Raw genomic sequence first — 13237 nt, forward strand, 5'->3', positions numbered from 1 at the left:
GATTTCTGAATTCCCAAATCATCTGGCGCAGAAGCAGCCAGGGGAGCGGGGGGAGCAGAGAGCTCTGGCAATTATCTTGTCCGAGTTAGTTACGCCTCCAGTTACGGTAGACACGCGGCCATAGGTACTTCAGTAACCGGTTGGCTCTCATTTTAGCTATTCCCTTCTCCCCAGCACCATGTCTTTGAGACCAGACCAGACAAGCTGCCCTCTCTCATGTCCTCAGACCATTCGTTACTTCGCTTCAGCTTGCCTCCGGTCATCAATTCGACACCTGAAATCCCCCTGATGGGGTTTGACCTGGCGAGGTGCTGAGTGACCCCGCGCAGTGCTCCGCAGAGCCGGAGACCAGGTTTGGAGAGAACTCCACACCTCCAGAGGTGTGACCCAAAACCCGACCGTTTCAAATTCTCTTCCTTCCTAATCCTTTTTGTGCCTTCGTCCAGCAAACAGTACCGCATTCTGGTTTCCATCACTTTCCTTCCCGTCATTTCTCCAGTGTATTTTCTGTCTAGCTATTTGATTTTTGAGCTCAGTAACTCACCAATTACAGCGTCTGCTTGGCATGATTTAGATTTTACCTACTTCATTATTGCACTAACGCTGGGGCTCCTGGCAATGAGTGTTAATTGTATCAAAGGCAGTTGTTCATATTAACGTATAATGTTCTTAGTTGACTGGGAGGGGAGGTTATTTTTACCGTAGAGTTAGAAAACATGCTTAGGCTAAATCTACTTAAATCAAGCAAATCCTGATGTGAGACAAATCTAGAGGTTTCTGGGCTGAGCCAGAATGATCAGGTGTTGTGCTGCTTCTGGAATGGCACAAAAGCGCATCTGGATTTCCTAGTCAGTATATTTTTTTATTCTCCTATTACTCTGAGTTTTAATTTCATAGTTTCCACCTTTGTATTTCGGAATCCCTTTCACTTTGTTAAATGCACCTCTCATAGAACTTTTTTCTTTAAAACACGTTACAGCCTATCCGCTTATTTGTATAAGCAAATCTGACAATATAAATAAAACAACAAAATACATCCAAGGGTCTAAAGAGGGTATAAATGGATAAAAATAAATCACACCGCTGGAAAGGGAAATGGAGAGAACTACGGAAAACACAGTAGTCACAGTAGTGTAGTAGCATACGTTAAGAAAGGTAACGTAGCTAGTAAACGAATGCACTCTAATTATCATCCACTTTCTTTTCTTTCTGTGCTATATATTTTCTTGCTTAGCACATTGCATGGTTCATTCTGCATTGCTGTTTTTGAATGAGTTGAGTGCTGTTTCCAAAAAGCTTTAATTTTGAGAAGAAAACACTTCTTTTTAGTAGATTTTCATATTGTTTTCTGGATTAAATACTTATCTGTCTGTTACTGTTCATGAATTCTGATGTTACCTTGTCTTGGAATCAGTAAGACACAAATAAGAATTTATGCTGTAGGAATAAGCAGGCTGAGGAGAAGAATTTAACCTTCTGCTATATTTCACTATAACTTGGAGATGGGTTCTTGAATATAAACCTAAAGTCATCTCTCAAAAACTATAAAATAAAGCCTTATTTTAATTGAGTTCACCATAAGTGTAGTCTTAAGCATGTTCTCCATTTCCAGATGAATTTCCAGAGGTCTCTGGACGTGATTTAATCACCCCAGCCCTGTTATCTTTCCGTAGAAACTAGGAACCACAGGCGAAAGCCTTAAGATGTTGCACGGGGCATAATTCAAGTGGCCTGGAGGTAGACAGTGAAGAACGGACCTTGCCAGGATCTCAAACACGCAACGTTCTCTCCCGCCTTCCCGCGGGAAAGCCTCCATCTCTCCTTGCTGTCACTGGGCTGATCCATGTTGACGTGGCTGCTCATCAGGGCTCTCCGGGCCGGGACCCTGGTCCCGCTGGGTGTAAACGGACCCTGGTAAAACCAGAACTGAGGAGTCCTGTGCAACACCATGTTTGCAGCTGGTTTTTCAAAAACGCGCAGGAAAGGCCAATAAGTAAAAGTAACCATGCAATAACTGAATGATGTCTGAACAAATGGACAGCTTGGACGTGTTTAAACAGAAAATGGACTAATGAATAAGATGTCTGTAGTCCATGAGAGGGCTAACAAACGTCTACACAAGAGTACTCTGGTGTTGTACAGTGCAGGCACACAGACTAGGGTATTTCCAAATAGAGAACTCAACGGTACACCGCGTATCCCCAGCCGACAGCACAGCTCTGTCCAGGGTTAACATAGGCAGAAAGCCCTAGCTTGTCAAACGGGACATTCGGCTGCTGGATCCCAAACGTGCTGTTTGACCACGACCTCTTACACCCCCCTTATGAAGACACGTCTTCAGAAGAAAGCCAAGCTTTGTGCCCAAGGCTAGGCAAAATGAACGCGGTCTCTGAAGAGCTGGGATTCCAGACAAACCCGAGCGGTGACGTGAAGCCAGCGGTAATCAACCTCATCCCGGAGTGCCAATACTAGCCCTGGACTACCCAGAATGGCTACTCTTGTCACTGCTATGCCAGTACCGCTTGATGTGAGAGTAGCCACTGGGGGAGGCAGGTCCTGGAAGAAACCGTCAAGATGACCTGCCTTTGGCAAGACTGAATTTGATGCGGTCTTTGCGTGGAAGTGCAGCTCAAACCGACCTGGGCCAATGGCTGACTTTTGCTATTGGTGTCTCTGAAAACGTATGTATTCAAAACAACAAGCAAAGCAGCTGAAGAACATTCTGGACACGGCTTTGAGTTTATCCACACTATTTCCTATCCTGGCGTATTTCTAACTCATATTAGATTAAGGATGTTTAGCGTTATGTTCATTATAGCGTCTTTCGTTGGAATTTTTCTCTTGGGTATGAAGAGATAATCCACATGAATATTTTTTTCCATTATGGGCCACATTATTAAGTCCATTATTGTATTTTAATTGATGCTATTATAGCACATTAAGTACTTTGGCATGGGTTAGAGATAGTTTGTTAATAACACCATTACTAAAATACTAAAAGCTGCATTTCTATACTGGTTGATGTTGAAGCTTTCAAAATTGTACTCATTCTGTCACGTAGCTTGGGATCACAAATCTGGCATTATCCTACTGTCTTTTATAGTGCTTCTAACTTCTCTAATAATCTGCTGTTGCAACAATGCCCCTATATATCACTGAACCAGAGGTGACGCAGAACAATATATCACTTCTGGTCACAGTCATTGGCTGTGTCAAACAAAATTTTATCCTACCCAAAAACTCTGAATGACTTCAGCTTTGCTATTTAGATGAGTATCGACAGAATAACTCTCAAGATATTTATAGAATTTACTCTTAGCAGATTGTGGGGCTTATTTACATTCTGTTGGGGTGGTTTTTTCCCAGTATTTGTTTCAGATGCCTTTGTGGCTCTTACATCCTCAGCAGAATTGTAAACACCTTTATCATCACCAAATCCTTTCCTGCAACATGCTGCATGAATTAACAGATTGAATGTCAGCCACAGTATTTCTATTTCTATTCATCATGGACAAATTTACAGTTTTCTGTCCTGTGTCATGTTCCAGGTTAAACAGAATTAAAGACTAGCAAAAAGCACAGGCACCTTCCTTTTTTAAAATACTAAGCAAGCTGGTTTACAGTGAAATAGAGTAAATGGGAAGGCTCTGATTAACATGTGGGCTGAGCTTTCTTTCAAGATAGGATTTTACTTCAAAAAGGCTGAGATGAAACATCTAGTAAGAATTTCCATCACTATGAAGTAAAGAAGGTAATCATTTAAGCTTGTACTCAATACTTATGCTTGGGTCTCAACTTAAGCAGCCGGGGTTTTTATCTGTACTATTTAACACTGTAAGATGTTCCTGGCATTGCAACTTAATCAGGTATGCTTTTAAATTATTACAACAGTCTCTGGGACAGTTTTGGCCTAGGGTAACTCGTACTCTCCATATTCTGTATCCTCGGGCTACGAGTTAGCACAGGTCAGGGACCATCCCCAAGACACAATTTGCATATGACTACGCGGCTTGGGAGGCTAAGAAAGACCAACGGTGTGGATGCAGACTCTTCTGCACCAGCTGACTTCACTGCCAGAGTGTCATCCTCGGCACATTTAATTTGCTAACAGAGACGTAGCCAGGTAGTGCCGTTGAAATGATGGCAACTTTAACAGGTCACATATATAATCTTCTACCGTTTTCTGCAGAAGCCCAAGTCACAGAAATGAATGAGACAGCCTATTTTCCAGCCAGAATGTGGAAAGACCATTCCCATCATCTTCAGTGAGAGATGAATCAGGTCTTGTAGGCAGAAAGCTATAAAGTAAAGGAACAAGGAAACCCAATCTTTTTTCTCTATAAGACTGCCAATCCAAGCGTGTTATTCATGAAACTCGAACAGCTCACATAAATTTCTGAAAGCTTGAGAGGGGGCTATCTGAATTGGACTATTTGACAGTTATACCCCTCACCCCAAATACTACAGCCCAGATCGGTGCAGCCCATTCCTGGCCTTGAGTCACGGTCAGGTTAAACGCAGCCCCTATGCCCAGGGATTATGTTTTATGAGCAGTGGTGAGGTGGTGCGGACACCGGGACTGCTCTTGCCTTGGGAGAAAGCAAGCCAGCGGTGAAAGTTCATTTCACCATGTTTTTCTGGGATAAAGCTGAGAGCTCAACCCTTTCCCAGCCATGAGGGGAGTCTAATTCACACCGTGCTGGGGTTTTTCCTTCTTTCTTGCAACGAGTCAGGGAGGGGGACCCTGCCTGGACTCTGTCATTAACCGGTGTGAAGAGCTTAAATACGCCAAAACCCTACCCTGTTGTTTGCGCACAGAATTGCTAAAGAGGAGATGTGATCAACTGGATGGATATCTCTGACCGCGTTGCTCTTCTTGACTTTAATTTCTATCTTCTTATCCCGCTTGACACTGTCCCCACAAAATATAAAATAATCTTTTCCACCGGTGAAAGAAATTAAAGCTACAGGACTGTTCATCACAGTTAAATGAGATTTGAAGGGCACTGCACAGAGGGGCTTTCTAACAGATTGCGATCAAACTGACAGCGACCGCTGTAACTTGCGCCAGCGGCACAACCGGGTATTGACGATGGGTTTTCTTTCAAGGGGAGAAATGCTACTCTACTACATATTCCCACCTTACACCTCCAGAAATGTAGGGCAGAGATTAGGTATAAATTCCTATTTGTCCTAGAATTTATATGTAGATTACAGTGTATGTAAGCCCTTAACTATGTGAAATAGATGAATTAAACTTGACATTTGTAGATAAAGCAAGTCAACAGCTACTTGGTTGCACATTTTTATGGACTCTCTGTCACATACTTTGCTAGGCATAGGTATTTCATCTAACTCTGTGAGATAAGTCTTACTCTCTCGGGCTTTTATTTTTTCAGAGTAGTGTTTCTCCTGTTCTCCCATGTGAGAAATTTTACTCCTCCTCAGATAATTTACTCCTTCCAGGGAAGACTGAGGGGAGTCAGGGTGGCAGCCAATGCGACTAGTGATGGCAATGCTGGAGCAGTGCCACAGTCCACGAACTCCCAGATGAATTACTGGGTTCTCTGAGCTTCTGCCTGGGTTGGTTAGTTGGGTTTTTAACACAAAATGGACTGAAAACAGCTCTCAACAATCTTTTCTCAGCAATGTGGTGTACAGTAGTCTACAGGCTGCAACTGCAGTGATGGGACCCGCAGGCATTGACAGAGAGCAAGAAGCAGTCCTTCCTTCTTTATCCAGGTCTCCTTTTTTTGTGTGGAGAACCACTCATTTTGACTTCTGGGTAAACTCAGCACTGGGAATGAAGGTATTTTGCTAATCCAGCTGCTTTCATTTCCCTGGAGAGGTTTTTTTTTTTTGGACCATCCTGATGACCTTCCCATAACTTTCAGAGCTTTTTTTCCCCATACAGTAGCACTGGACTCCAAGAGCTTCTCAGTTTTAATCCTCGTTCTGCTAGAGGGGTCCTCTTTACTATCAGGAGGTCAATTAATACTCCAACGCTCTATTTCCCCACAAACATCAAGGGATATTGTGGTAATAATTGGAAGCTTTGACAGAGCTCTCATTAGCAGCAGCTTCATTAAAATTTTATTTAAAAGAAATACAAAAGAAAAAAAAGAAGGACTCTCCAGCTGATATTAGAAAAGAGTATTTTATGCAGAGGAGACAACAACTTTGAGAGAAAAAAGTCCGAATGTGTTCGGCGTAACTTCTGTTCTTCTCTAGACATAAAAGGCTCCTCTCTCTGTTTCAGCGCTGTGCTGACTTCCAAGTACCCTTTTGCATGACCCGAGGAAGCATCTGCTAGGTTGGTGCAACAAAGTCATTGGGTTCTCGCCTTTTATTGTGAAAGATATATATATAGATATAGAGATATATATATATAATCCCCAGTCACTGTTGTAATATGCATCCCTTCTCTACTCCCTTTTTTTATCCACAGTGGGATATTATACACCCTGTCCAGCCCCTATAGGAGAGACACACGTGAAACACAGAGATCTTTGCTTCTTGAGCAGCAGCCCAACACCGAACACTGAAGGGATCAGACACCCCGTCTCCTGCAGCATGCGCTGACCTTAAACCAGATAAACTGCTTGCAAAAGGCTGAAAGGAAGGAAGTGAAATCAGGGGAACTGCGTTCTTTCCAGTCTTTTCCATCTACTTGAGTAGTGCTATGTGTAGCAATAGTGTGTAGCAATAGTACGTAGCAAGTCCTTGGGCAGAAATTAAAAAGGCTGATGGAATCCCTGTCATGTCTATGAAGTTCTTTAATATCCATATTAACAGCTGGGAAGAGTATCTTGGTAGACAGATATTTAAAAGCTGTCTTTCCCCAAAGAAAGCTTTCCCCATCCTGCCTCCCAAATGCGCTATTCCATTCCTGCTAATGGATTTGGCAAATGGGCCTTTATTTACACCCCAAAAGGGCACTTTCGTGGTCCTTCTAAAGACCCTGAAACTTGATGTAGCTTGCACATATTCACTTGCATTCAGAGGTTTTGGGGCCAGGGCCCCTCAGACACACAGTGTGAAAAGAGGCTGGCTTAAGGGAAGATGGGCCAAGGAAGATGTTATAACCAAACTGCTGCTTGCGTTACTTAAGTCTGTGTGTTTCCTAAGGGTCACGGATGTGATTTTTTTTATTTGTTAATTACCACCCTGATTGCCATACTCTGGTGCAGTTATATATAGAGCCTCCTTCCCTGAACAGTGGGATTTGGGGGGTTTCAACGCTCTCGGTGTGCCTGAAGCCGCGATGCAAGATCCTCTCTCTTTCAGCATTTAAGGACCGCAATATTGTTCTACGTTCTTATCATCGGCTTTGGGTTCACCATCCCCTTGCAAAAACCAAAGGGCAATTCTAGCACAAAGACACGCTGTAAGAAACAAGAGGGCTCACCACGCAGAGTAGTGTAACAGCTGAGGCTGACTTCATCCCGAGAAGTACGATAAGGGTTTTTAGAAGAAGGTTGGGCACCTGTCTCTGACCTGGCTCTGTAAAGCACGCTCGCTTAGCTTGCTGTTGCGTGCTCTGGGAGCTGAAAAATATCCTCTGTGGCTGCAACGGCTGAGGAACATTGCAGTCAATCATGCTTATCTGCATTGTTACTCTTTTTTGCAGTATTGTTTTCTATAGTGAAAAAGTAATTTGTCCTAAAAGGAATATTGCACGATTCATAATTAAAGGAAAAGAAGGTATTATTGTACAATTATGCCATGTTTGTTCTTTTACCCGGTCGGTTCTGGCCTGATGCAGATTTGTGAGTGGCAAGTGCTATAAATAGCCCAGGGGGGATATTCATCTTTCCCGGGTCTGGCGGGTGAGACACGCCGTCGTGTGCCCGGTCTCCCCATCCTGCCCAGCCTTGCCCCGCCGCCTTCTCCAGGTGCTCCGGTCCGGGCACATCGTGTGCTGCTGGCTAGACCCTGCAAGGCTTCCCGCCGGCGCCGGGCTCTGCGATGGTTCTCGGTGGTGTTTGCATCCGTCAGCCTCCGTGACGGCTCTGCTGTGCCTCTTGGCAGCTAGGAGTGGGAAGCATCCGTAAGGCTTCGGTACCCGATCACATGCGTCAGGACAGATTCAGTAGCCGATCACACGTATCACTTTAACGGAGCATTAAAATGCAGAAGCTCTAATCAGCTGGATTGGTATGTCCAGGCAGTCTTTTGAGGGATGCCGGAGGCTGATGGTGAGATCAGATATCACCCATATCTGCAGAGATGCATGCAATTTCTGACAATACAGACTCTGAAGGCGTTGCCTTGGGACATCAGCTCGAATGAATCTTGTGGGTAAGTAGGGAAATACACCGAAATGTTTAAGACCCTCTTTTCCTGGAGATATGCAGCAGCCTGCCTTAGAGTAATCACTTCTCAAAATCAACTTGTAATAGCAGTTATTACATTTAGCTTTTGCTTTGTTTGAACCTCATCCTGGGAAAGAGTAAGAGGATTTGGATAAAAGCCTAAACCCACTTAATCTTTTAGGTTTTTATGTTTCCTTAATTTGACTTTATTTTTTTAATGTATTTTACATATAAAATTCTTTTATCTAAGGAAGCTAAGTTTACATTATTTTGCTATCCCCGTTGCCTTTATTGCTAAAGCAGGATGAGGCAGTCCATAGAGCTGTAATGCCATTCTGTGGTCACAGGTTACACAGCATTCACCCTGAAGCACACATTATTGACAATATTTTAGTTCTCTAAAGTACCACTCTTGGTATTTCCCAACAGAGAGTACTTTCAGCTTTAAAAAGGGACTATATAGTTATTTTTCCCACCTTGGCTGTTTGCTGAACGGGTTCTTTGCTTATGCACATGGTGAAGACAATGTCCAGAGTTTGGACTCAGTAACTCACTACGCACCACGTTTGGGTGTATGCTCACGAAATCCTGATGTGAACAAATTCCCAGGCAAGGAACTGAGTGTTTCTTAAACACTTAGATACACAAGGGTACCGATACTTTTGCAAGACACAAAACCAAGCCAGGATGAGGTAGGAAGGCAGCAAAACCACGGCAAAGTAATTACGCAGCAGCAAGAGAGCAGCTCTGCCGACACCTCGGTCTGCACTCGTGGCTGGTAACGCCAATTAGCACGCCGCTGCCTCGCCTGCGGCACGTGCTTTAGCGTATGCACATTCGCACGTCTCGTAAATTTTTATCACATTTAGGAAAAATTGTCCTTCTGTTCCCTTTCACCCTTCCGGGAACAGAAGCGTCACCGCGGAGCGGGCGAGAGGCAGTTTCAGAGGCTGCGCCGGTCATTTCTTGGGTGCTGGCGGCTGCCGCCCAGGCGAGGCAGGGTGACTGCCCCAGTATGTCCTGCCTTGTACTGGGAAGTCAAACAAGCTGTTCTGCTGTTCCCCTTTGGGGAACGGGCAGAAAACTTGTAATATACTGAATGAAAGGAATAACTGTTGGTACACGTGCCACCAAATCTTCTAGGAGTGAGCAAGCATTTATTTTTAAGTTCCCATTCTAGGTGCTTACAGCAAATGCAGCATCACAGGTGCCCTTTTACCCCTGCTGCCCCTGCTGCTATTTGCAGCAATGGAAGCCCTCCGGTGCTCTGCAGCACCTCACACTCATCTTGATTAAGAGACTGCTCTCTCCTTAGAGGGCCTGTCACTAGCTCACCCGGTGCCAAGTTTGTGACATATCAAAAAAACTTAGTGGAAAGGGAAAGGAAACGGAACGGAAAGGGAAAGGAAAGGAGGAAAGGAAAGGAAGAGAAAGGCAAGGAAAGGAGGAAAGGAAGGAAAGGAAAGGAAAGGAAAGGAAGGAAAGGAAAGGAAAGAAAGGAAAGGGAAAGGAAAGGAAAAAAACAAAGGAAAGGAAAGGACAGGAAAGGAAAGGAAGGAAAGGAAAGGAACAAAAGGAAAGGAAAGGAAAGGAAGGGGAAGGAGAGCAGAAGCTTCCTTCTCTTCTCTTCTCTTCTCTTCTCTTCTCTTCTCTTCTCTTCTCTTCTCTTCTCTTCTCTTCTCTTTTCTATCTCCCATGATTCTTGAATTAAAAGATAGCTTTTCTGCTTCCTAGGGTGGTGAATACTTTGAAAAGTACTGCTTAGGAAAAAAAAAAAACCACAACGCTTTCCAAATGGTTTCATTGTGTTTACTGAAAAACATAGAGAAATGTTTTAGTCCTGCTAAACTGGGCTGCCAGGCCTGCTCCTGAGCCGGTTCTGCAGACATGATGGATCTGTGCCTACAGGCCTGTCACACGAATACCTGCAACCAGCTAACGCTGTTGTCATTAAGAAGTTTGAAAAGCTGCAGTTTCTTCTCCCTGCATCAAAGGGAGCCCAGATGGGCAGAAGCCAAGCAGTAAATCTCAAAAGAGGGCTTTGTCTAAAACACCACAGTAACCCCTGTGCTAACACTGACGACCTAATGGAGATAGTTAATTCCCAGATAAGCCCGGATCAATAAGCCCAGGGTGAAGCTTGTGCGTATCGACAAGAGTCGCCTTCCTCTAGCAGCTGCAGCATGGGACGGGGCAGGAGGTGGGGGCTGCGCTGGGGGACGCTTCCCAACTCTCATCCTTATCGACGTCTCCCGCTGCAGCAGCCACACTCCCAGCACTGACCAGCTAAACCCAAAAGTACAGAGAAAAGGCAATTCTTCCCAAAGCAGCACGCCTGCATCCTCCCTCCCCGCCGCAGAGTATCCCCCCAGCCCAACTTGCTGATCACAGCCTTCAGGCTCAGATACTGTTGTGATGGGGTTTAGCGCAAAACCGTGGCTGACAGGCAACAGATCGAGGAATAAACAGCAAAACCCTTGTTTTTTAAAACCGAAGAGCCACATGCCTCTCAGAGGACGGAGCTGCATAGAATAAGGACTTTTGCATTAGTGGGTTGCCCTGCAGTATGACAGGTGTCTCTTAGGCACCTGCCTTGCAAGCAGAGAAGAGAAGAAAAGAGAGGAAAAGAGAAGAAAAGAGAATTGGAGAGGAGAGGAGAGGAGAGGAGAGGAGAGGAGAGGAGAGGAGAGAAGAGAAGAGAAGAGAAGAGAAGAGAAGAGAAGAGAAGAGAAGAGAAGAGAAGAGAAGAGAGGAGAAGAGAAGAGAAGAGAAAAGAGAAGAGAAGAGGATGACTTTGCAAGGGGAAAGATCACACACAGAAAGTCTCCATTTAGTTTATCAGGCTATGGAGCTTGTGGGGACTGTGTCAATTTTTTTCAGAAATGTTTTTCTACAGAGCCAGTGTTGAAAAAAATGTGCACGATACTCAGTTTTCCACAAAACCTCCATTGATTTCTGTGGCCCAGATTCAACAAAATGCCTACGTATGCTCTTAATTTTGGCCTATTCTGTACCTTAGTAAAACAAAGGGGCAGGGAATACTTCTGCCCCACTAAAATCAAACCTTTCCTTACTGTCACAGCAGAGCCCAGCCCCAACCTTGCTCTGCAGAAGACTGTGTTTGTGGGTAGTTTGATTGCCCAGAGATCGAACACGAGGAAAACACAGAGCACTTGAGCTGGAAGAGCAAATTGGACCCAACAGCTGAGCAACACGGCGGTAGATGATGGAGTGCTGAAAAATGTACGCTGAAGGAAGAATGGAAGTACAATATTAGATGCTTAGCATTTATTTAAATTAACAAAAAAATCTTTTTAAAAAGCAGGCAAAGGATGTGGAAAAGATCTAGAGAAAAATGGAGTCCACGTTTTTATGTCCATGTTGCTAGCAACATTTCTTAGGCTATTTGTAATGATGTTTAAGACTAGGAATCTTTGACATTGCTTCCAACAAGCAGGCAGGCTAATCAAACTGACAACAGAAGCTATAGCAGCAGTTTGGTAAGAAAAAAGACAATCATTATAGGTCTTTGTACAAACACAATCCAGTTATATTAACTTAATACGGGGAGAAAATCTTTATTAGAAAGACACCATTTAACCTGAAAAGCAATCATGTGTCAAGCAAGTCCCACTTCCAAATGCCTCTAAGTGCTCTTCTGTGCAGGATTTATCATTTTCAAAGATTTTTAGTACTGTTTGATTTTTTCCACATCCAGCTGAGTGATCCCCTTCATGAGAGGGCACTGGCAGAAATCAGCCAAAGATCTCGCTGCTTGAAAATGACAGCAGTTTTGATAAGGTTCAGTACAACTTCTCTTGACACTGGTTTTCTGATAAGGGTCCTGCATGTGACCACAGCCAGCAGAATTACTGGCTCAGCATTAGGCATTTAAACGTTGCCATCCACCTAAGGCTCATACGTATCAATCTGAATATTACTTTGCTGACTCCCTCTTTGCAGGTACGTGATGACACACTAATCGGGGGAGGTATAACATAAAAATATGAGAAATGCGTATCAAATCTTGATTTTTAAAGCACCAAAATAATGGTTTCTTTTTCAAGCGGAGACACCAAAGATATTCTGCTGAACAGCTGCAGTGTTGGAGGAGGTAAAAGCGTGGCAGTGGTATCCAGCTTTTTCTGCACGGCAGCTCCGCAGTTGAGGAGGGACTACGGTCACTTAGATTTCGCCTGATTCTTGGTATGCAACAGTAGAATATCAAGACAAAAGATTTTGCAATAATTTTTTTCTAAAATCCAGGCAAGTTGCCTTGGTTACCCATTCTTCTCCAGCTAGACTCTTCACTGTGAGCTGAGAAGTTGACTTGACTCTTCTTTGTGAATGGAAATGCTGAAATTTCTCTTTCTATGTATGTGTGTACCTCACCAGTCGCAAAACCACCGAAACCACACCGCAGCTCCCCGTAGCCTCAGAGGGCACCGCGGGACTGACATCCCAGCGCTCCTCACTACAAGGAGGTGCAGCACCGAACTCACGGGTGACTCCGTTGTGACAGACACAGCTTTCCAAGCAGCAGAACTATTCACACTGGTGGGGTAACTTGTGAATAAAATTACCTGGCAACTATGAATTTTGCAGATTTAGGCCCTGTTTACTTGACTTGCCGTTGGTTGCTGTGACCAATCAAATCTAACCCGAGTTTCAGAGTGGAAAAACGTGCCAAATGCTGTTACTTTTGTCATTTAATACATTGTGACTTTACAACGTTGAAAAATCCCCAAGGCATACGTTACGCCAATTAGCTGGGTTTCAATAGTTGAATACATCTGAATAATAAATTCAATTACTACCTCTGTATATGTTATGGAAATGGGATGACATGAGGCCATACTGATGTTTATTTAGCTGTCTGAGGATGACACCGTTAAGACGAGAAAAAAATTTAGAAAAGATTA

This window comes from Aquila chrysaetos, chromosome 7 (assembly GCF_900496995.4).
Source record: "Aquila chrysaetos chrysaetos chromosome 7, bAquChr1.4, whole genome shotgun sequence".
Taxonomy (NCBI): Eukaryota; Metazoa; Chordata; class Aves; order Accipitriformes; family Accipitridae; genus Aquila; species Aquila chrysaetos.